The sequence below is a fragment of the Lagopus muta genome, chromosome 8, assembly GCF_023343835.1.
Source record: "Lagopus muta isolate bLagMut1 chromosome 8, bLagMut1 primary, whole genome shotgun sequence".
NCBI classification, from domain to species: Eukaryota; Metazoa; Chordata; class Aves; order Galliformes; family Phasianidae; genus Lagopus; species Lagopus muta.
Window position 1 is genome coordinate 30,620,886 of NC_064440.1, and position 24,768 is coordinate 30,645,653.

Here is a 24,768-nt window from a genome sequence, read left to right on the forward strand (position 1 = left end):
TCAGCTGGCACCCGTCGAGGAGTCTGCGGCTGCAAGCAGGACAAAACATCTCTCTGGAGGAAGGGAAAGCACTCGAGGTCATGCCGAGGAGGAGGTCAGGGTAGCTACCGGGCACGGATGCTGCCAGGCATCTGAAGAAAAGCCTCAAGTCCACGAAGGATGTAAGAATGAACAGCCCAGAAGCCTAACATCAGGTAAGTAAAGGCAAGATAAGAGGAAGGAAGCAGCCTTGGGGACGACAAGGAGGAAGAACGTAATGAAAGCAAAAGAAAAAGAGGAGAACAGAGAAGGCATACTACCAGAATGCAAAGGCATGGTCTGGAAAGAAAAAGAACCAACCAAAAAGAAAAATAAGATCTAGAAAGCAAAGCCAAAGGAGCAGGAAACAAAAGCCAAAAGGAAAAGAAAAAGAGCCAAGTAATCCGAGAGAAAAAGTACAAAAAAAAGCAAGGGCGTTGACTGCAACAATATGGCAAAGCAAAAAACTCAGAGCAACACATTGAGACAATATAAAAGCTAACAAAATCTAAGGGGAGAACATGGAGGAAAAAATAACAAAACAAACCAGAATGAAAGTCAAGAAGCAAATCTGAAAGTAGGACAAAGCAAAGCAATGCCGGAAAACCAAGAGCCAAGGAACAGAATGAACAACAAAAAGGATAGCAAATAAAAAAAAACCAAAGAAACATGAAATGAACAAAGGAGAGCAATGGAAAAGGAGCAGTAGAGAAAGCAAATCGAAGGGAACTAAGGAAAGCAAACCAATGTGATGCAATGGAAACAGACACCATAAACGGAAAGACAAAGAACCAAAACCCACCAACAGAACAGCAAAGCAATTGGATTCAATGAGACGGCAAAGAAAGGTGACAAGAGACTGCGATGCCGGCCAAAACTCCCCATCCGTGCCTGGGAGGAGGAAAGGGTAGCTACTGGGCATGCGGCCACCTCCAGCAGAGATGCACGTCCTCAGCTGGCACCCGTGGAGGAGTCTGCGGCTGCAAGCAGGACAAAACATCTCTCTGGAGGAAGGGAAAGCGCTCGAGGTCATGCCGAGGAGGAGGTCAGGGTAGCTACCGGGCACGGATGCTGCCAGGCATCTGAAGAAAAGCCTCAACTCCACGAAGGATGTAAGAATGAACAGTCCAGAAGGCTAAAGTCAGGTAAGTAAAGGCAAGGTAAGAGGAAGGAAGCCGCCATGGGGACGAGGAAGGAAGAAGAACGTAATGAAAGCAAAAGAAAAAGAGGAGAACAGAGAAGGCATACTACCAGAATGCAAAGGCATGGTCTGGAAAGAAAAAGAACCAACCAAAAAGAAAAATAAGCTCTAGAAAGCAAAGCCAAAGGAGCAGGAAACAAAAGCCAAAAGGAAAAGAAAAAGAGCCAAGTTAACCGAGGAAAAAAGTACAAAAAAAAAAAGCAAGGGCGTTGACTGCATCAATATGGCAAAGCAAAAAGTTCAGAGCAACACAGTGAGACAATATTAAAGCTAACAAAATCTAAGGGGAGAGCATGGAGGAAAAAATAACAAAACAAACCAGAATGGAAGACAAGAAGCAAATCTGAAAGTAGGACAAAGCAAAGCAATGCTGGAAAACCAAGCGCCAAGGAACGGAATGAACAACAAAAAGGAAAGCAAATAAAATACAAAAAACCAAACATGAAATGAACAAAGGAGAGCAATGGAAAAGGAGCAGTAGAGAAAGCAAAACCAAGTGAAAAAAAAAAAAACCAATGAGACCGTTGGATAAACAGACAAAGAACGGAAAGACAAAGAACCAAAGCCCACCAACAGAACAGCAAAGCAATCGGATTCAGTAAGACGGCAAAGCAAAGGAGACAAGAGACTGCGGTGCCGGCCAAAACTCCCCATCCGTGCCTGGGAGGAGGAAAGGGTAGCTACTGGGCATGCGGCCACCTCCAGCAGAGATGCACGTCCTCAGCTGGCACCCGTCGTGGAGTCTGCGGCTGCAAGCAGGACAAAACATCTCTCTGGAGGAAGGGAAAGCGCTCGAGGTCATGCCGAGGAGGAGGTCAGGGTAGCTACCGGGCACGGATGCTGCCAGGCATCTGAAGAAAGCCTCAAGTACACATTGAGGACAGAGGCAAGGACGGGGAGGATGTAAGAATGAACAGACCAGAAGGCTAAAGTCAGGTAAGTAAAGGCAAGGTAAGAGGAAGGAAGCAGCCATGGGGACGACAAGGAGGAAGAATCTGATGAAAGCAAAAGAGGGGAAAAGAGAAGGCATACTTTTAGAATGCAAAGGCATGGTCTGGAAAGAAAAAGAACCAACCAAAAAGAAAAATAAGCACTAGAAAGCAAAGCCAAAGGAGCAGGAAACAAAAGCCAAAAGGAAAAGAGCCAAGTAAACGGGGAAAAAGTACAAAAAAAAGCAAGGGCGTTGACTGCATCAATATGGCAAAGCAAGAAGTTCAGAGCAACACATTGAGACAATATAAAAGCTAACAAAATCTAAGGGGAGAACATGGAGGAAAAAATAACAAAACAAACCAGAATGGAAGACAAGAAGCAAATCTGAAAGTAGGACAAAGCAAAGCAATGCCCGAAAACCAAGCGCCAAGGAACAGAATGAACAACAAAAAGGAAAGCAAACCAAAAAAACCAAACAAACATGAAATGAACAAAGCAGAGCAAAGGAAAAGGAGCAGTACAGAAAGCAAAATGAAGGGAACAAAGGAAAGCAAACCAATGTGACCAATGAAAACAGAGACAATAAACGGAAAGACAAAGAACCAATCAGAAAGAAAAATAAGCAGTAGAAAGCAAAGCGAAACGTGCAGTATAGAAAGGCAAAAGGGAAAGAAAAACAGCAATGGAAACCGGGGGGAAAAAGTACAAAAAGAACAAGGGCTTGGACTGCAAGAATATAATAAAGCAAAAAATCAAAGTAACACAATGAGACAATAAAAAACCTTTCTTTTAATGGTTGAATTGTTGTTAGGTCCAGTGTATTAGAAATCTTAATTATGGAGATCGGGAAGGGGAAGATGGACACTATGATGAATTAGGGTAATGGGGAAGGGATTAAGGGCGATAGATAAGACAGAAAAGAAGAAGCAAGGAGTCTTTGTAGGCAGCCAGAGTGAGATAGTCACCAGCATGGATCCAGCCTGGTACGTAGTTCAATCTTTGAGGCCTGGCATCATCCCCCCAGTGCTCTTTGTTTAACGACGACTTGAAAGAAAATCATATCAATACGAGGAGAGCACCGAGACTTCTTGGAAACAACAGGATGGCTGCTGACTGACACCAGATAATAAATAAATTAACTAGTAAATAGCAAATGTAAACCTTCTGTAAGATTGTGAACCTGGAGTATGCAGCCAGTGGGGAACAGGGGAGGGGGGGAGGCAAGGGGGAGAAAACGGGGTCTAAAGGCTGTCACGTTGTGTCCATAGGCGCGCTCCTGCTTGCGGGACGCCCGCCATTGCAATCGCGAATATCATCTGCTTTTATCAGAGATACCATCCTCACAAAATTACTTGGACATTTCCAACACCGCTAGACTTCTAGCAATAAGGCTTCCACATCAAACCTTTTCATAAAGCTAATTAAGAAGATGGCTCCCCTCACACATGCATCTGAAATAAGCTATCTTCCCAAGTGACACACACAAAAATAAAACCTACTTGTGCCGGGGATGTGACAGCAGGGTTTTTCCCCTCCTGTCACAAAGAAATGCCAGATGTTCATCTGGCAATAATACCTTCGTTCAAACACACCTCTGGAAACCGTAACAGTAAAACATTATCATAGAAGAGCTATGGAGGAAACAACTCCCAGGTCACCCTCTTGCCACTCACACCGTTTCACATAACAGAAGACACAGGGACGGGACCTTGCGGCCGTGCAGCTGCAGCCCGGCAGCGGGCGGGTTAGCGCAAGTAACACCCGGCCTGCGGCAGCGGCCTCCCCTCGTACTCGTTCCTTACCTCCTTCTTCCAGCTGTTGTGTACGCATCAGTCCAAGTACGCTCATCTCACACACACACACTCTCACACCCCGGGCTCCCACTCGCAGCGGCGCCCCGCGTTACGGCCCCGCGGGATGAGCGGCCCGCAGGCCCGGCCCCAAGGCCGAAGAAGGCCGCCCGGAGCCGCGAGGAACTGCAGGCCGCGGCCCGCCAGCCTCGCCTCCACGATCTTCTCCTTCTTGTTCTGCTCCGCCTTCTTGCTGCCCCCCGCAGGCTGCTGCCGCTGCTTCTTGGGTACGTGGCGAGACGGCCGCTCGGCTCCCACTCGGAGCCTGGCGGGGGCGCACATGCGGCCACCGGCAGGTGCGAAGCGGCTGGCTCGCGGGGCACGCCGGGACTGCGCCAACGGCCCCGCCCTGAGGGAGGGCATCGGCAGCGATCCGCGGGGGCTGCCATGTTGGGGCTTGGCTCCCGTGAGGGGGCGGAGCGCGCCTTCTCTCCGCCGCTTGCGCGTCCCGCGGGGCTGGTTGCAGCGCGGCTGGAGGCGAGCGTCGTAAAACTAGGAGAGAAAGGGGCGCGCTGCAGTCGGCTTTCCCGCTCGGCTGTTAGCAGAGGGGCGTGAGGCAGACGGCTCGGTGCCGCTCGTCTCGTGAGAAGCGTGCTCGAGCTCCAGTAGGTGCAGGGAGCGGAGACAAAGCACGTAATGACGCTCGCACATCTTTGCAGCTGTAATTTTTGCTGCTGTATGTTTCTTCTGCTCTTTATGAGGAAGGGAAAAGTAACCGAGAGAACGCTAAAAGGAAAAGAGACGCTTTATCTCGTATTGCCATCTTCCCAAGTGCACGCAAGAGAACCTGCAAGGGAAGGAGTCAGGGAGAGAAAGGCTCTCAGCTACAGCCAGGTGCAAAGCACCGCGTGCGCGGCCCTGCATTGCCCCTCCTCGGGTCAGCTGGGAAACTCGGCATTCCCTGAGAACTGCCCTAGAAAAGCAACTAAGGGACTGCATTGCATGCTCACTAGGACTGAGGGAAGGAACCTGCTGCTCCTTGGGGCATTCTGACACACGTGAACCTTGGCTACCGGGGGAACTGTGCTAAATAGCAGCCCTTAGAAATAAGCAGGCTTTTCTACAAGCAGAACGTGCACCCTGCTCCATGCACTACACAGGGGTCAGGTTTAGCATGCTAACAGCTGCAGCCTGCCTGAGAGCAGACCAGCACTACAACCAAGGCTGCCTGTGAGCTTTGCTTCCTCAGGGAGCACAGAGTCCTGCAGAGCAGCTCTCTTCTTCCACTGGGACAAGTTATCATCAGTGCACTCCTGCAAGGTCCAATCTCCCTCCAGCAGATACCAGTTTAGAAAACGTTTGTCCTGTAAGTACCAGTTCCAAGGAGAAAAGGCAGCTCCTACTTGCCTAGAAAGAACCTTACCTTCTTTGTTTTGTTGGTAAGGGAGCTTTTGGTAGCCCCCTCATAACATCACACAGCTGTATCCTTCCTTACATCCTGATCCATAAAACTCCTTATACAACCAAAAGCAGATATTCAAATGCTTCTTCTAGTTGTTTATTTATAAAGTAACAATATCTCATTTTACATTCCTAAAATACATTGAAATTTTATAATGTAGCTATTCTTCTTTGTTTTCTGTATAATTAAGAATACCTGTCATTAGAAGAACCTAGTATCCCACAGAGGATTTTATAAGATAAAGTGAAACATAATTGGTTAATTAAGATACTTAATTGGTTAATAAAGGTGGTGTTGTTCTGGCTAGTAGTAAGAGCTGCCTTTATAATGTTATGTAATGCTGTTTTGTTAGAGGGTGGGCTATGTACTTATGTAGATGTGTGTATGAGTAGATTTGTTTGTTGTTTTTCTATTGGGAAGCTTGATGAATTATGTGAAGTTATTTCAGGGAAGTGAATGTTTTGTTATTATCTGGTTTGTTTGTTTGTGTGGTGGAGTGAGGGTGATAAGTTTTGAGAAGAGCTTAGAGGAGACTTAAACCAGCTTTGTATGAGAGGGTGTTCCTTTTGTTGGATGGGGATTGTGGCTTCTCATGTGGGGGTCCAGAAGCTAAGAAATGTTGATTTATGTTAATGAAATGTGTTTATTTGTGTTATTCTGGTAAGAGTAGTTCTAATTTTGTGCTTTCTAGTGGTAGTAGTGATTTGGAGGTACCTATCTTAAAAGTACTGGAAGAGGATGATTTCCTTAAGCACTAATTGTTCTCAGAGCGTCATGTTTAAAGTGTAATGTATGAATAGGTTCTTGAGGTGTAAAACATGACTTTGAGAAGAAAAAAATTTTCTAAAAACATGACTTAAGAAGAAAAGAATTTATTTGTATGCAAATTAATAGGTCTGAAAACAGTTATTTTTTCGTCTTTTGGTTTTGGATAAGGTTGGATGAGAAAAATAGCCTAAATACATGCCTGCAAGGAGTTAATTATCAGGAGCCTCATTGTAGGCATTGTCTTAAATCCTGCTTAAGAGAAAAGCAGTCTTCTCTTCTATGTTCCCCTAAACAAAATTCATCAAAGCTGTTCTGAGGATTTAAAAGGACACTGTGTGTTTTCTGCCTTTGTGTACAAGTGGGGACTATCATAATGAGCTCTGCATGCTAGAGTTTCTTTATCTTTGGGTCAGTATTATTTTTGCTGCGATATCAGGCATATAATCAATGAATGTTAATGAACTTAAAAATGACAATGCCTTGTGACGCATGAGAAAAGAATTATCTTTTGTTGTGTTTTTCCCTTTCTAAGATATAGGCTTTTACTTATAATGCCTTAAATTATTTCAGTGGCTTTCTTCAGCTGCTTGTCTTATTCCACAGAGTAGCTAAGTGCTTTTACAGATTACTGGTTTTAAGTCTTCTGTCCCCATAAAGTGGCAGGAATTAGGGTCATGTAGCATTCTGGAAAGCTGTGAGGTTCATTTACTCACCTTTGTGGTGAGACAGAGTGTAGGCTGAAGCACTGTTCTCCTTGGATGAAAAAGGGTTAAGTTATCACTATTATCAGTCTTTTGGTCATGTTCTGGGAATTGGATTTAGAATTAAAGAGCAGTTTAGCGTGGAAGAGACCCTTAAAATCATCTAGTTCCAACCCCTGCTACAGGCAGGCACACCTCCATCTAGACCAGGTTACTCAAAACCCAACCAGAATAAGTGAAATATGTGCTATGGTTTTTCCAAGTACTAGCGAGAGAGTTCTTAGTTTTTGTGTAGAGATGTAGTTCTCAAATTCTGTACATGCACTTGCCATACCTGCTGGCTTGATTTGAAATGATGGGGATAAGCTAATTAGTAGAAGATGCTGTATGCTTCATTGCTGCTATTGTTTTTGGCCTACTAGATCTGATGAACAAAATGAGCTATGAAGTGAGTCGAGGTCTGTGGATGTGGGGATACAAAAGTACTATATATGTAATACAGAGCAGCAGCCAGAAGGTGTCAGAATTGCTCTGTGTTCCGAGGCAGTTGTCTAGAAAACCGTGTAGCTGGTCCAGTCATTCACCGACTGCTGACTGTTATGGAATTGCTGTGGGGGCTCACAAGCTGCAGGCTGTGCTAAGTTGCAGAGTCGCCCTCTACAAACGGATTAGGTACATTTAAGTAATGTTTTTGGAGTCATTACATTTTTTCTTTGAAAAAGGTTCCTTTGTCTTTTTGCACCAAGAACGAGGGACTGAAAACAAGCTTGTTGTTAGATATTTCAAAATGTGGGAGTTGAACAAAATAATTTTGTAAGCTGCAAGATTGAGAGACAGGTTTAGCAGAAAATATTTGGAGGGTGACAGCCTTGCATGTTGTTACCTGCCGTCCTCTGAGAACCGCTTTGGTGTTGTTCCTGGGACATCAAGATGGGGGTAGGAAGGGCAGGGGAGGCGTCTGCCAGGTTAGGTGCTGCTCTGTCTGAATTTGCACGAGGGTAGCATCAGCTGTCTGTTTGGAATAACCTTACTGTAGTGTGGATTGTGTCACAGATGGTCTACTGAACGGTACCACCCTTTCTGTTTTTCTGTTCTGGGAAGCATGCCATAGCCCTTGTGTCATTTTTTCCCCACGATTTCCTATCTAAAGGTGTGGTGTGGTGTGCTGTGTGTTTTTGGTGTATATTAATTTGGTTTGGGTTATCAAAGCTGACACTGACTCCAAAGAGGAATCCTAGAAAATTGTATTCTCCACAGAATTGTATAGCATAATTTTTTTTTGCTGTTTGATAGCATGCTCTAGAATATGTAAGAATAAGAGATGCTTAATAGTTAGAAAGAACACATTTTTAGAGAATGAAATAGATCCTTTTGTTTAAGTTCCATGAATTATAGATGATGTATGTCAGTGCCTGATGCCATAGCTATTTTGAGAGAAGTAATCAAAGATGTGAGAATTAAATGCTTTGAAAGTGATGGGGATACATTGTCAGTGGCTTTGGGTGTATAAGCTCTGCACAGAACGATCCATAATAAGCTAATTAGCATTAAAGGTAATAATAGCATTTGATGTTACAAAGGAGGCCTTTTAATGAACACCCTTGACTTAAGGAAAGCAATCCAGACATCACTGAAGGTTTAAAAAAAAAATCAATGTCACGTATTTTCATGAGGTATAAATACCGTGTGGTTTCTGATTGAAGAACGTGAAACAACTCTCAGCTTATCCTGCATTAAATGTGTTAAAATCTGAATAAGGAGAGATCACAAAAGTGAGTGCCCAGCTAGCAAGATCAGAGAGGGACTGCTGCTGAATATTTTAATAGTTAAGGTGGAAGTAACAGTAAAGTTCTGATAAATATTATGGACCGTACTGAAATACATGGCTTGGTGAATAATGAGTATGACAGTGCTGTTTTATGGAGTAATAGGATCATTTACTGAGCTGTGGTAATAGAACATTAACCTTCTGAGTAGAAATGAGTCTCTGGTTTCCAGAAGAAGTAAAGTGGAGTGAAAATCAAGTCTCTGTTAGTAAAATTCACAGCTGGAAAAACAACCTAACTGTTAATCTAGAGATAAAGTTAACTTAGCTTTTTTTTTTTTTTGTCTTCCTAGATAAAGTTTTGCAGATCTTAAATTGCATGCAAGTTAGTTATTTGGATTTGGGATACAAATCTCTAACAGCCTTCAGTGCAAAGAAGGTTGTGCTAATTGACTGTCCTGTCAGAAGCTGCAGAGTCTCTTGTACATCCCAGAGACAGACTTTGTGCTACCGATTACTAGGCTCCTGGAATGAGCTCCTATACAAGAAGTGCAGACAGCAGCTCTGATCCCTGACCAGTAGTTACTTGGTCTGCTTCTCACAGGAACACAGATCCTTGGATCTCTTCTTCAGGTAGGTTCTGCTGCCTTTTGTTTGTTCAGTGGAAAGAACTTTGTTAAGTGTCGTGCCTCTTTGATCTCTGCTGCAGTGAGTCACAGATCTGGAGTGTGTGGTTACAGAATGGCTCAGCTAATTGTCCTTCCTTGCTATTGTTAAACTAAAAGCTTACTTTTCATCTATCTATCTATCTATATATATATATATGCACACATGCTTTTAAATGCAGAGTTAACGCACACTTGTGCTACTGACATCTGTAGTGGTGACATCCGTGTTAGACACCAAACTTCTTGTAAAAGGGTCCTGGAAAAAGGAGTAGGAAATTAAGAAATAGTTTCAAAATTCAGGAGACTACTTTCTTAATTGGAATGCCTAGAGTGTGACAATTATGTATCTAATTAGTGTATACACAGCTGCCAGAATAAATTAATAATTGCCCATAGCAATTACAATTCTTGTTTCCACCTGGAGACTGGAAGAGCTCCTGAGTTAAAGCTTACTAGCAGTTGGTAGGAAATGTTAGTGGGCATCCTTCCACCTTGGTGTGTTTTGGTCATCTGCAGATCTTCCAAATTGCCTTTTAGAAGGATACAACACAATATACAAGCATATAACATACCAAAACTTTTTCTAGACTTTTTTTGAGCAAGGTGCTGTGCTTGCAGTTAAGTAATTCTTCATTCTCCACTTGACTCTGCATTCTGTGCACCATTTTGTGGTATGAAGTGGAGGAGAAATATGGTTTTGTTTTGAAAAAGGTTTTGCTCCCATCTCTTGCTTGTGGCTATTGGAAGTGCAAGGCAGTAAGTGGTGAAGAGTGTTTTTTCCTTTTAATGTCTCTGTAGTGATGTCTGTGAATATAGCAGAAGTATTTCACATGGAGTACATAAGAGTATCAAGAAACTTATTTTTGGTCTGTGGATTAAACTCCCGTAATGGACTCCTGCAGAGGTGGATGCTATTGTAGATAGATTCCAAGTTCTAGTGATTTTTTTGTTTTGTTTTGTTTTAAAGTGGATCTCAGTTGCATTAGAAGTCAGGATAGCTGAAGAACCACTGAAGTCCTTGTTGCTTTGGATGGCGTTTGTGACATTGCTGAGTTCTGACTCTGTTCTGTGAATCTCCGATGTGATTTGAGCTTGTATTTGATATTCAAATTGCTTCACCAAGGTCTGAATGCCAAGGAGCTGCCTTTGTTTTTAATTGTACCTTTCTTGGAGGGCACTGATTCTCTGCCTTAGGGAAGAACGTTCTCCTTGCTGTGGAAGACGGCGTGTTGTGGGTGAGGAGCGGCAGGCACTCCGGTAGATGGCAGTAGAGGCCTTTTCTGTAAGTGGAAGGAGGCGCTGGTGCAGGATGGTTGTGCAGCTGCCGAAATTTGGACGTGTAAGGATGACAGCTGGAAGAGAGAAAGCTGAGTTGGGCACATCATAAGCATTTCTTGAAGTGTTTGGGGGAGTCTGTGTGTACACATCTATGTCCGTGCAGTCCCTTGTGTTCACGTAGTGACAGAGCAAGGTATCTGCCTCTTAAGGTGCTTTCTGTGGATCTAAGCTAAGCTGTGGTCAAGTAGCTACAGGAGAGCTAAGAAACCTAATTAATAACAAAAGGTCTCCATCCAAGTGTGGGAATCGAATGTTGTTTTTGCGTTAGAATTAGATAGTGTTATTTTTATTTCACGATCTCCGCTATCATAGTTCTTTTTGGGAGCCCTACTTAACTTGGGGAAGATCTCTGATAAGGATATCAGGATATTCTTGTGGTGTGTCTGACAAAATATACATCTATACACTTATATACAGAGTGTGTGTTCCTTGGGAAGGTTCGTCTAGGGGATAAGTGATGTAAACTTATCAGAGATCTTCCCCAAGTTAAGTAGAAGGAGATGGTGAAATAAAAATATTATCCAATTCTAATGCAGAAAAAACATTCAATGCCTACAGCAGTACAACTGAGGATGTAGAGGAAGAGCTGGTTCAGGTAATGTAAATGAACTTGCTGTGCAGTTAGGGAAGTATGAACGTCTGTCTGGATTTACAGAGAGTGCGTAGGGGAAGCACTGAAGGAAGTACTGTTGGAAGAAAAGCGTCTGTAATACTTAGAAATCACTACAGATACATGGCAATATTAACCTGCTTAACAAGAAGGTCAAACACTTAAATACGAGTGCGCGTGAGTGTCACGTATACGGGAGGGGAAGAGCAGTATGTATGGCTGTTCAGTTTTCACACATGTGTACATCTGCACTGATGTTTGAACATGCAGATGTGGGATGAAAAACAGTAGAAACAACAGGTGGTGGCAGCAGCGTTTAGTGCGATTTTTGCAAAGCACACTTAAAAGTGATGGGAGGGAGACACACTGTCCACTCTATTGCTTGCATTGTTCGTGCTGCCAGAGGAAACAGTTTGTGTTTAACTGAAAGCCCAGGTGGAATGGCAGGTTTTTGGTTTTGTTTTTTTTTTTTTTTTTGTAGCAACTTGTTCTAATTCTTGGTCAGTTACAAGTAACTTGTCTTTGAATTTTTAGGACAAAACATTTGGTTTAAAGAACAAAAAAGGTGCAAAACAACAGAAATTTATCAAGGCTGTGACTCACCAGGTTAAATTTGGTTTGCAAAATTTGATTCCCACTCAAGGAAGTGATGGCATGAGAATGCTATTTTATAATGTGCAGTTTTTGAAAGAGATCAGTTCATCTGTCAACGTTTTACAACAAAAGGCAGCATGGATACTGCGAATTTACAAATACCTAACTGGGATACAAAAAGCTTATAATTCAGTGACTTGTCATCTAGCAGCCTGATGGATAAGCCTACAATATTCCCCTCCCAATTGCCCCAAACCCCCCGCACTTCATTTTACTTCAATCTAATGTGGTGTTATTGTGGCATCCTGCTCTGCCATTAAAAGAATCCCGTTCTGTGTGCTTAATGCTTGTTTTATCATGCCCTCTTGCTTATCTCTGTGAAAGGGAGAGCTTGGTACTTGCTGAAGAAAATCTGTGGGTTCAGACTTGAAAGTGTGTGGTTTGTTTATGTGATGTGGTTTTAACCTGCTCAGAGCAGCTCTGTGTTCAGAGCTCTGCGTAACTGGGTTACTGTGCTCACTTGGTAGAGCAGCAGCGCTGCTGTGATGTAGAACTGCGATGTGAGATGACTCACTGATGAGAATCAGTGCCACGATTGGCATCGGGAATCGATCTGATTGATCATAGCAATGAAGATTTTCCATTTTTGAACTAAGAAAAATATCATTAAACTGATGGAAGCTCAAGATGAGCCTCAATTCTTAAGCACAGGAAAAAAAGGAGTTGTTGCTTGATCTTACTGGTATTTGAGTAATGCTTCAGGTTGTTTAAGGAAAATGAGCAGTGTTTCCAGCATCGCAATACTGAATTAATTTCACTTTATTTCTCTGCGGTCTTTTTAGTATTATATGCAGAATAATTCATCTTATCTAGATAGCTTTTCCAGCTGATTTAGGGAGAACTAAAGGAGGGCGTACAAATCTATTTTGCTTTGGTACTCTTTTGAACCATGTTATCAAACACTGTTGTTGACAGTCTATTTTAATAACAAGTTTTCTGTGATCTAAGATCAAAGCATTAGTTGTTTTTGCTTTCTGCATACATCCTGCAGATAGAAGTGATCAACAGTATTATGTGTGCTGTAAGTTCATAGGTATACAGACTCGTATGTATAGATATGCACATACCTGCATTTGAAACTGTATGGGAACTGCTGAGTCACGGACTGAACCTCTGATTGATCACCTGAGGTGAGATCTGAGTCAGCCAGAGGAGCACAGGTGAAGGCAATTCAGCTGTGCTGCCGGAAGGGATGGAGCCTGGCTGCACATCTCCTAGACCTATTTAAGAGCTGGCTGCCAGGGAGAAAGGATCTCTTCTGGAGATCTGCTCTGCTGGAGTTTTGTGAGTGAGCCCAGGATGGGGGTAAGCCTTCTATTTATTCTCAATTTGTTATTATAGAATCACCAAGGTTGGAAAAGACCTATAAGATCATCCAGTCCAACTGTTCACCTATTCCCAATAGCTCCCACTAAACCATGTCCCTCAACACAACATCCAGCCTTTCCTTGAACACCCCCAGGATTGTTGACTCCACCACCTCCCTGGGCAGTCCATTCCAGTCCCTGACCACCCTTTCTGAAAAGTAATACTTCCTCATGTCCAGCCTGAGTCTTCCCTGCCGTAGCTTGAAGCCATTTCCTCTGGTCCTATCACTAATGACATGAGAGAAGAGGCCGACCCCCAGCTCACTACAACCTCCCTTCAGGAAGTTATAGAGAGCAGTGAGGTCTCCCCTGAGCCTCCTCTTCTCCAGGCTGAACATTCCCAGCTCCTTCAGCCTCTCCTCATATGGCCTGTGTTCCAGACCCCTCACCAGCTTTGTTGTCCTCCTTTGAACACATTCCAGGGCCTCAATGTCTTTCTTGCAGTGAGGGGCCCAAAACTGGACAGAGTAATCGAAGTGCAGCCTCACCAGTATTGAGTACAGGGGAACAATCACCTCTCTGCTCCTGCTCGCAACACGGTTTCTGATGCAAGCCAGGATGCCATTGGCCTTCTTGGCCGCCTGGGCTCACTGTCGGCTCCTGTTCAGCCGAGCATCAATCAATACCCCCAGGTCCATTTCTTCTGCAGGAAATGCAGTCCTCCAGCCACAGCACCCTAAGCCTGTAGCGTCGCCTGGGGTTGTTGTAGCTGAAGTGCAGGACCCAGCATTTGGCCTTGTTGAAACTCATCCCATTGGCTTTAGCCCAGCTCTCCAGCCTGTCCAGATCCCTCTGTATGGCCTCGCTACCCCCAGGCAGATCCACACTTCCAGCCAATTTGGTGTCATCTGCGAATTTACTGAGGGTGCAGTCGATGCCCTCATCCAGGTCATCAATAAAGATATTGAAGAGGACAGGCCCCAGCACCGACCCCTGGGGAACACTACTCACGACTGGTCGCCAGCTGGATTTAACTCCATTCACCACCACTCTCTGAGCCCGGCCCTCCAGCCAGCTCCTTACCCAGCTGAGAGTGCACCCATCCAAGCCCCATTAAATATGTTGATATTCTGTATCTTACTATCACTTACACTTCTATAAACTGCTTCTTCCATGTTCTTTTTCTCCTGTAACTTAATAATGAATGTTACTACAGCAGAACAAAAAGCAGCGGTAGTTATGTCCTTCTCAGTGTCCTTAACTTCTTTACTTTTAGATGCACAGATGCTGATGAAGCAGGAAGTGATCTACGAAGGTCACATTCAATCTTGGAACTTTGCCCCTGCTCCCTTGGGTGCCATCTTGATTGTCAGAATCAAATTGAAGAGGCAAAACATTTAAACAGGGAAGTGGAAATCAATATGTCTTCAAAATCAGTTAATGGTAAAACATAGCACTTAAACCAGAAAACCCCAAAATCTCACCAGTGAACAGCAGCCAAAAAAAAAAGTCAATGTGTGTTCTTCATTATTAAAATCACACTTTGAAAGAGACAGATGAAATAAAATGTGGAGATGCATTATCAAAGAATGTCTTAGATGGGAAATGGGGATTCTCATCCTTTTATTGCACCCTGTTTGCTAGTTGGCATTTTGTACAACAGGAAGATATTTGTTTGACTGCTTGAACAAATAGGTGTTGAGTGAAATACTGGGTGCTGTGTTCTGTGTGCTCTGTTGTGGATGTCCCTGCTGTGGAGCCATTCAAGGCAAGGGTGGGTTATGCTTCAGGACAGCCTGTCCTAGTGGTAGGCAACCCTGCCCTTCGGAGGTGAATTGGAGCTCAGTTATCTTTAAGGTCCCCTACACCTCAGTTGTTGTAGGACTCTGAACTTGTTCTTCATGTCTTTATTTTGTTGTGCTAAAATAGCTGGGATGATTAACTGTAAAGCGAATGAATCCTAAGAGGATGATGGAAGATGTTAAGAAATACGTTCATTTAATAATAACCAAACTAAAATACTGATTTCATGACTCTGTAGTAATGACAGCAGAAAGATTCTCTTTTGAACTTCAAAAGCTTTTGTATTACAAATTTTGGTGTCATTGAGGACTCATGTCGGATCTACTGTTTTCTCCTGTAAGTACTTTATATAGAGTAAAGTACCTTGCTCGATATATTATGGCCAGTGGTAGAGGGAGGATGTGGAGAAAGGGTAGTTGATAGTGGAAATTAAAAAGAGACTCAGCTACAGTGATTTATATGGTCGATTTCCATCAGCACATCTATGTTCTAGGTTTAAAGTAGTCACAGTTCATTCATAGTGACTGTTCTTACAGTAAATTCAGCTGCTTTTCATTCATTAATGAGGTAGTAGTTGTTTGTTTACTATCTTTCTAATATTGCTTTCTGGTTGCTGTTTATTTTTTCGTTCTTCAGAATATAGCAGATGAGAATGGAAAATGGGAAATGAGAATATTAGCACTGTAGAAGAGCACAGTAAAAAAGCACAAAGAAGTGATGATCACTGTATTTCATTTCTCCATTGGGTTAAGTGTGTTATCCAGGGGAAGGATGTCTTGTGATTTGTGTATTGTCAGATAATTTGGAAGAGAGCTAAAGAGCATGGGCAACTTGAGATAATATACATATTTTAATAAACTGTAACTGTGAAACTTTTAGGTGCTGTAGAGTTATTTAAAGATCTTATTTTGTCACGCTGATTTCAAGAGTATTACTCCACTGAGTTAGTAGAAATGGGAGGATTTGGCTAGCTTGAGTCAACTGTAATAAGATTTCAGCCTGGTAGTCAAAATGAATGTTACCTTTCAGTTTGAACCTGTAATGTTGAAGCTTCATAAACAAAAGAATTTAGGTTTTGTAACTTTTTTTTTTAAATCAAATTAAATGTTTTCTTACGTTTGACTTCAATGAAGAAGTATGGTATGCTATATGAATCATTTTGAAGGCTGTTTGGAGACAATTCAAGCTAGTTTTCAGAATAAATCTTCTTATCTTCTGTCTCACAACTTTCTAAATTACGGGTAACCTAAAAAGTAGAGGCTAATAGCAGGGGCATGATGGTATAGCGGTGTCTTGCCTGCCAATTAGTTAACTGAGGTTCATTGTTTTAGAAAAAGGGATCGGCAGATAACTTCATCATTCTTTAACAAAACCTTCCAGTATTTTTTTTAAATACTCTAATGAATTTAGTCCCTGCCTTAGTTTATGAACCAGGGGCCAAATATGAAAGTTTAGCACCTGGAGAAACTTCTGGAGGGCTGTAGATTAGGTGACCTGTAGTGACTGCTCATCCCACTTAGTTTTTCCTCTGAAATGCTTTTATAACCCTACCGATGTCAAAAGGGGAAGCTAGAGAGCCTTGCAACCCTTCAGCAATGTTTCCTGCCTTGTAGCAGCTATGAAGAAGTTGTCATGGACTAGGACTTGGGCAGAAATGCCTTTCAGGGCACACCTGATCCTATTTTGTGATCTTTCGTATCTATTTTTTGTTCAGCGCTTCCAGTGAGGTGATGATGGTTTTGTGACTGAGAGTATCAGTTCTCCCTTGTGTGGTCTTACTCACAGAAGAGTCAGTGACATAATTCACGTGCATTTCCATGGGAATAGAGCCAGCGGTAAAAAGCTGCTTCAGCAAAGCAACTTCCTTTGTGTGGTTTTTAGTTAGCTTTCTTTCTGCTGGGGGTTCCTGAACAGACTTTCACTAAGCACCATCGTGCACGCAAATACCCATTAGAAGTCTCACCTCTGCTGAAGCGTTTTCTGCTGTGTTTTTTTCCATACCAAAGCTAGCATTGCAGTGGCAAACTTCAGATGCACAAACAATTCAGGTCTGGTCCTGCTAGAGTTAGCTATTACTATTTGCAGTGTAACACTTGTACTGCCTATAAACGTCTAGGCTAGACAGCTCGTGAGTTCTCCTTGGCTGATGATGTGTTAGCACCTTCTGTGGAATTTCTGTGTGTTTCCATTCCATTTTTTACTTGCTTATAAGCTTGAACACTGAACAACTACAACTGCATCCCCTCCCCTCCTCTCCTTTCCTCTCCTCTTTTGAAGTTGATCATGGTTAGTTCATAAGATTTATTTAATGGACTGGATGGAAAGATGCTGTTTAACAGCACGAGAAGTATTGCATTAGGTTTGGAAAACAAAGTTACTTAGATTTCTTACTTGCCTTGATTATTAGTCACAAAGATGCTCTGTAGTTTCTAGTACTCTGCTATCTATGATTAAGAGATGTGAATTGTTAACATTGGTAATCTACTTAATTGGATTTGAAATGTGGTCAGAAAGGTAGAATTGGGAATTTTCCTAACCAGATGAAAATTGATTAAAAGTAGAAATAGAAAAGATGCTCTGGATTTACGAAGTTACTTTAGAATTTAAATTTTCAGGGGGAAAATATTTGAGCAGGAACCTTTCTTGTTATCTGAATTTACCTGCTTAAGATCAGCAGACTGTATGCTTTTCCTGCACTGATTGTGAAGGCAATAAGATCAATCTACTTAGCTTCTTAAATCCTGTTTAGCACTCCTGTGGTGCTTAGTGTTTAGTAAGCCAGTGTAGTGATTAGCTTGCTATCATGACTTCCAGGTAAAGCAATAGTTTGTTGAAAGATGGTGCTACGATTTTGAAGCAGGAAATATCGATTGAAATACTTAGTTAATATTGTGGAGATGGTCATAAGCTTATAAAAATCATGATCATAGTATCGCCTTAAAGGCTCAAAAGACCATCAGACTGGCTGTTTATTACTTCTCCAGTTTTAGTGTGGAGTGCTTCTAAGCTTAAAATGACTTCAAGATTGTCAAAATTCTATCTGAAGCATAGATTTTATTTTTAGCTTGCTGCTAGGATGTGACAAATAAGGTATTCAGAATTTGCATTTTAATGGACATACGTTCTTATTTAACTTTGAAAGAGGGCGTTCTATTGTATGTGAATGGTGGTGGAACTTGAATATCCTGCTGAGAAATAAGCCTCTAAACACACGGAATGGTCTTGGAGCTCTATATTTGTGATGCACGTGTCTGCAAAGGGCAAACTGAGCAGTTCAGTTTCTGTTAACAGATACAAGTGTGTGTGCATTAGCTTCAACATTACAGAAATCAAGGTAGTGTTTTTCCTGAGTTATTGTGTTTCTCTCCAAATGTACTGAAAGCGTTTCCAAGAGCAGCAGGAAGCATACAGTATGCTTCAGATCTGTGTATTTTTATTTCTATGAACAGTTGAAATAAGTTTTGTGTGTCTAGGTTACATAAGTGCAGAAGTCAGTGTTAGGGAAGTTGTCAGCATTGCTATGAGATGTAAGGTGTAGACCTGTTTCTTGAGATTCCAAATGGATTAAAAGTAATGAGAAAATTCTTGTTACGTCTTGTGTGACTCAGCTATCAGGTGACATGATTTGCATTTGCTGCTTAAAATAAAAAACTGCCTTACCATAATAAACCAAGGTCAAGCACAAACTGTGCTGGCTGGGCAACAAAGTTCTCTACAAGAAACCTTTATCAAACTCCACCAAAAATTTAGAGGCGCCCAAATATCATGAATGCATCTCTATTATTTAAGCAGCCAACATGCAGCTCCAGTTCATGTCCTAACTCAGGAATTGCCTTATAGAAACTTGTCGTTGACTTCTGTGATTATTGAACCTGTTCTGTACTGAATTGCTCAAAAATGATGTGTAACCTGATACAGGTATTTGCAGACAATTCTTCAGTCATTCCATAATAACTTAAAAGAATGATACTAGTAATCATGTTTTGGATGACTTTTTACCTGTGCATTACAGAAATCACTCATGTTATGTTTGAGAATTGATACCTGAGTGCAGTGCTTCTATTTGCTTGGGAACATCTGTAATTTTGAAGTACCTGGGGCAGAGATGGTGTAAGAGATGATTCTTTTACATCATTGTGTCAAAGCTCGCTGGGGACACAGATGAAGGAGTCCAGGTGTGGGAAACAAATGTTGTTTCTGCATTAGAATTATATAATATTATTTTTATTTTATGATCTCCGCTATCATAGTTCTTTTTGGGAGTCCTTCTACTTAACCTGGGGAAGATCTCTAATAAGTTTAGATCACTTATTGTATAGATGAACCTTCCCAGGAACGCACACTCTGTATATAGGTGTATATATGTATATTTTCTCATACGCACTGCAAGAATATCCTGCAGGAGAGCAAACCAGAGAACAGCCATGGCATGCCCGAGGAAGCGCCTGACATCATCCCCCAGTGCTCTTTGTTTAACGATGATGACTTTAAAGAAAATCACCATATCAATAGGACAAGGAGAGCACCGAGACATCTTGGAAACAGCAGGATGACTGCTGACTGGCACCAGATAACAAATAAATGAACAAGTAAATAGCAAATGTAAACCTTCTGTAAGATTGTGAACCTGGAGTACACAGCCAGTGGGGAAACGGGAGGGGGAAGGCAAGGGGAAGAAAACAGGGTCTAAAGGCTGTCATGATGCGTCCATAGGCGCGCTCCTGCTTGCGGGACTCCCGCCATTGCAATGGCGAATAAATTCTGCTTTTATCAGAGATACGTCCTGACAAAATTACTTGGATTATTTCCAACACAGGCAAGTCCTGAGCAGAGGCTGGGAAATCCTTTCTCTGGAGAACTTCGATGGACAGGTCCTGGGCAAGGGTGGCTAAATCCTTTGTCTGGGGGACAAGATGGACAAGGCCACAAGGAGAGAGAGATGAGCTGCAGCTAAATAGCTGTGAAGTGCTCCTTTGTGTGGACTTATCTCAGGATGATGGCCATCTCAGGGGGTACTCAGTGACTCTTGCTTGAGGCCCATCCCTGTCGAGTAGGCAGGAGGATAAAAGGGGAACGGAAAACCATGAGGATAGTTTTCTGGCAACAGATTGCTCATGAAGAAGAACGGAGGATTCCTGGCTATCAGATTCCTCACGAAGTGATGTCTGCATGCTCAAGAGCTCTGCAGGGCCTGCTGCCTGGGCGCTGCTGCTTCCTCAAGGATTGGCTCCGTGCCCGTCTCCATTACCTGCTTGCTGCCCCCCGCTGCGTTTGCCTCAGACCTTCACAGGTCGTGCAGCAGGATGCTGCTGGATCCTGGTGGTGACTATCCCCTCTTTACGCAACTCTTGCTTCTTTCCCATCTTTTCTATCGCCTTCCTTCCTTTCCCCGTCTCCCCGATTAGGTTTTGTAGTAAACTGGTTGGACCAACATATGAACCGTTGTTTCTTAATTTCTCGCCTGGTATGCAGATATGAAAAGAACCTCATCTCCCTCCTATAAATTGGAGCGAGACAGATGGAAAGTATTGTACACGAGCTGCTTACTAAGTTTACGGTGTCTTCCACAGATAGTGATTTCTGCTTTGCTGTTTCATAGCTTATACAATAATAAGTTAGCAGAAATGCTGAGGAAAATAAGGGATATTTCTCCTTTGTCTTTGAAGTACAGGGAGTAAGTTCTGGAAGATGTCACTTGGCTGTTATGTAACATTTTAGTTCCAAAAATATGAATACACGTTTGACTTCCCTGTAGACTCAACAAGATAAGATGAGAATTAACATGGATAATTTAGAAAAGCAGTTGAGACTTCAGTTTTGTAGTGTAGTTTTATTGGATGTGAAATAGAATATGGTTGTTGCAGAACAGCAGGCATCATTGGTGAGCAGTAATCCTTCTAGGTGATCAAAATCCTGGAGGGGATTTCATGCATATGAGTGAGTTATTTAACTGGCACAGAGTTACTAAGCACTACAAGAGAGAAAATGCATTTACAAGGAATTGGTGGGTTGGTGCATCAAGCCAGTAGTTCGCCTAAAACTGCCAATGGAACACAGGAATTACTATTGCTGTGAGGAATGAATTCACACATAGGTCATACATTGATTCCACGTTTGTGCAAATCAGAAACATGCTCTATTTTCTTAGGGTATGTTTCAGGAAATTTTCAGTATCTGTGAACAAGTCATCCAGAAATTCAATGTGTGAAGTACAGATGTTGATTACTTTATTTGGGCATTTAATTAAAAGTGTTAATTTTATATAGTAGTGTATCTTGACAGTTTTCTGGATGACTGTAATGAAGTGCTGTAGTGATTTCTTTATCAGCAGTAGTATGGAGTCTCTATCATCATAGATAGTTAACTGCTTTTTGTGTGTTTTTTTTGTTTTTTTAATCCAAAGCAGAGGAAAACTTGTTCAAAATATAGATTGCATGTATTGTAATAACTTTCAGATTTTGCAGCGTAATTCCTGCAGTTTTGTTTGATGGCTTCTCAAAATAACTACGGTTGCAGACTGCTTAAAATAACAAAAGAAGGTCTGCAAATTGCCTCTTGTGCATGAAGGTGAGCAAGGCCTTCAGAGTAGCATATATAGGGGTACACATATTCATAGATAACAAAACACTTCAGCTTTTTAGCTAACTTATTTTCCTTTTCTGATTCAGTTATTGACAGTACCAAGTATTTTTCATAGGACATGCATTCTAAAGAGGTGAAAGCCTTGTGTAAGTCTCAAAACATTCATTCACTTTGAAACGTGGATAATTCTGTATTAGAGATTTAGTATGTAGATAGCAGAATTTGTTTGCTGTTATATTTAGAAGCTACAATGACATGGCTTAGTATTTCAAGAGAGACATTTTTGTAACTTGTTACAAATTTCAAGTGTGCTGCTGCTGAAGATTTAAAGGAGTCAGAACGGAATTTGCTCTAATCCCTTGCTGATTATATGGATGTTATTTCAATTTACAGCCATCTTGCAGCTTGAAAATTGACATTCAGGCTGACCAGGACTTGCATCCAAGGTTGGTCAGGGATGTTGTGATTGCATGACAGTTCAGGTTGGATGCCAAACTTGGCCTTGAGCAGTCATTAAAGGTTCTAGGACGTTTTCCAAAAGGAGAGGTTAGAGGTCACAGGTAAAGAGCAGGAAACTGTAATTGTATCTTATTTAGCTCCGGTGTCCCTGGAAGTTCTGATTACATTAAAAATCCTCAGTTATCTCAGTGTTTGTTTTGCTGGCAGGTACAGAGAATCTGCTGCAGCTGATGGAACAGCACCTTCAATTTGCTCCTTATGCTGTGGAATTTAGGAGGCTCATGCACTTCAATTAAATGAAATTGCAAAACTAAATAACAGCTTGCCATCCGTCTGAACTTCTCAGATCCATTGGCAGCTGTGTGCTCTGGAAGGGGGAAGATTACAGTAGGCAAAATGGATGCATTAAAACTGCTGTCTGTGTTCAGAGTAGGTGTGTATGGTGCAGAATGCCTCCTGTACCTTATATCTTCCTCTCTGTCAACGCTGTCTTCTGAATAGAAGTTACCCTGACTGGGGCACAACAGTACCTGTCCTCATCGGCTTCTTCGAGTACGCTGGAAGTGCTGAAACCCCTCATGCTGAAAGAAGTTTACTGTGCTCTTGAATAAATGTGGCATTTTATTTGTAATGAGATAAATCACAAGACAATGATCAGAAAACATGTGGCTGAGGTGCAAATGGCAGAGAGAGAACTAGGTGCCTGGACTCAAATACACAATGTGGAAATCATCTGTTTGTTGGCTGTTCAGGCATGTTTGTTGTCAGACTCAGTTGGACAAAAACCACCCATCTGGAGCCCATGGTGGTGTCTCCCTCTCCTGTGAAATACTTGAGTAGGCTGGCTCAAAAAGATAAGCAGACTTCAGTTTGTTCAACAACTGGTTTTGCGACTTGAAATGTACACAAACTGTGTTGTATCATTGTACAAGTTGGAATTTAATTGAATCCTCCCTCTTAATCCTTTAGGAATCTCTCACACCTTTTCCCAGAGTATCATGTTCAGTTCTGCTGGTCCTGCACTGAAACCCACACATAGAAACCTCAGTAACTGAGAACTTTCTGGGAGACACCAACGGCTGCTACTCCAGCAAGGAGATGAAATCTTTGTTCCAGTGTATGATTATACAAAAATATTCACCAGTGGTTATCTTTGCTGAGGTGACGTATCTGGACTGAGCTGTAGCGAGTTTGAATGAAATGAAAGCAGGAAGAATATATGGAGTTTTGTCTCTTATCTGTCCTGGGCTTTATGAGAAAATGGAATGAAGATTTTCAGTGAAGGGAAAAAATAGCAAAGCTGTCAAGCATCAGGCATACAAAATAACTCAAGTAATTTTTTTTTTCTTTTGACAAGAATGTATGAAAGATTTTGGGCTTGATATGCATTGGAAATGAGAGTGCTGGGTCTTTCCATATTTCAGTTTTTCATCCTCTAACTTTGCTCAAAGCGTGCTTTCTGAAACTCTGAGAAAGTTATTGTCATGTGTTTAGAAGCTGATAACTTTCTACTCACTGTTGCCAGGTGTTGCTGAGTGCACCTAAGTGAAATAATGATTCAGCTCTTCACTCCGTACTGCTAAGACCAAACTAGGCACTACTGTTCACAGTAAATAATTAAAAATGTTTCTGAAGTCGAGCGTGTTTAAAAAAAAAATGCAGTGCATACATGGCATTATGGGTAACTTCTTACGCTATGTGGGGACAAGTTCTTTTTCTGTTCTCATTTATTTTTTACCTGAGTTTTTGTGCCAAAGAAGATTTTTTTTTAATCTTCTAACTCATTGAACATAAATTGTCTTTAATTGACTGGCATTTTAAGTTGATGCATTAAAGCTAAGGGTTTGAGTAATGACTAGAAAATAGCGGATAGCCTTACTAAAGTATTTCTGAATGATCAGAATCCTAGGCTGCTTTAATTAGGAAATGAAACTAGCACTCAGGTTGAAAAATCGTGATATTTAATTTTTAATACTCTAGATAATGAATTTTGTTTAGTAGTACTGCACTAACAAGTCCTCTTCTGGACAAGTGTTCTAACCAGGAAGGTTTTCACCTTATCAGAGTGATGTTTGATTCTTTCCTCACATGGAGAAATCCGTCCGTGTGACCACAGGTATGGTGATTTGATTTTGCAGGTTCTTCCTTTTCAGGCTATTTTACATAAAAATATCTTGCTTTTACAGCTCAGTATTATTTCAGCTACTTGTTTCAGTGTGCTGTATTTACACCCTGCAAGGTTTCACTCAACTTCCTGCTTTGGTGCTTCTTTTCTTCCAGTGTAGACAAGTGTCGAGATGATTCTGCGATCGCAGTGTAGTACGTATCCCACTTAGTGTTCCTGACAGCATTAGGTAGGTAGAATGCACAAGATACAGGAGATAGCCCTTAGGCAAATCAAAATATACATTATTTACAGACATCTCAGCTGTTCTGTGGTCTGAACAATCTTCAGATTCGGATAAAACAACAGAGAACAGAAGGAGGTGATAAAAACAAGAACATTAGGATTCATAAAATGCTTTGCATAAGTAGTAACGAACACTTTCATAAGGACAGCTCAGGTGATGGGTCTGGATAGTGAGTTGATGGTAGCCTTCCTCCCTGAGAGACAGTGTATACCTGAGCTTCAGAGAGCTTTGGGACACGCTTTAAACATCAGGAATGATTCCAATACTTTGCTCACGCAAGAGAGTAGTTTTTCAGTCC

The 24,768-nt window shown here is 41.9% G+C and overlaps 1 long non-coding RNA gene across 1 annotated transcript; it reads left to right on the forward strand.

Moving 5' to 3' along the window:
• The first annotated feature begins 5,742 nt into the window (after positions 1-5,742).
• On the forward strand, positions 5,743-23,422 carry LOC125697157 (uncharacterized). Its single transcript, XR_007378702.1, has 3 exons — positions 5,743-6,580; positions 8,992-9,271; positions 22,267-23,422. It is a non-coding gene; the product is annotated as an uncharacterized LOC125697157 (long non-coding RNA).
• Positions 23,423-24,768: the final 1,346 nt, after the last annotated feature.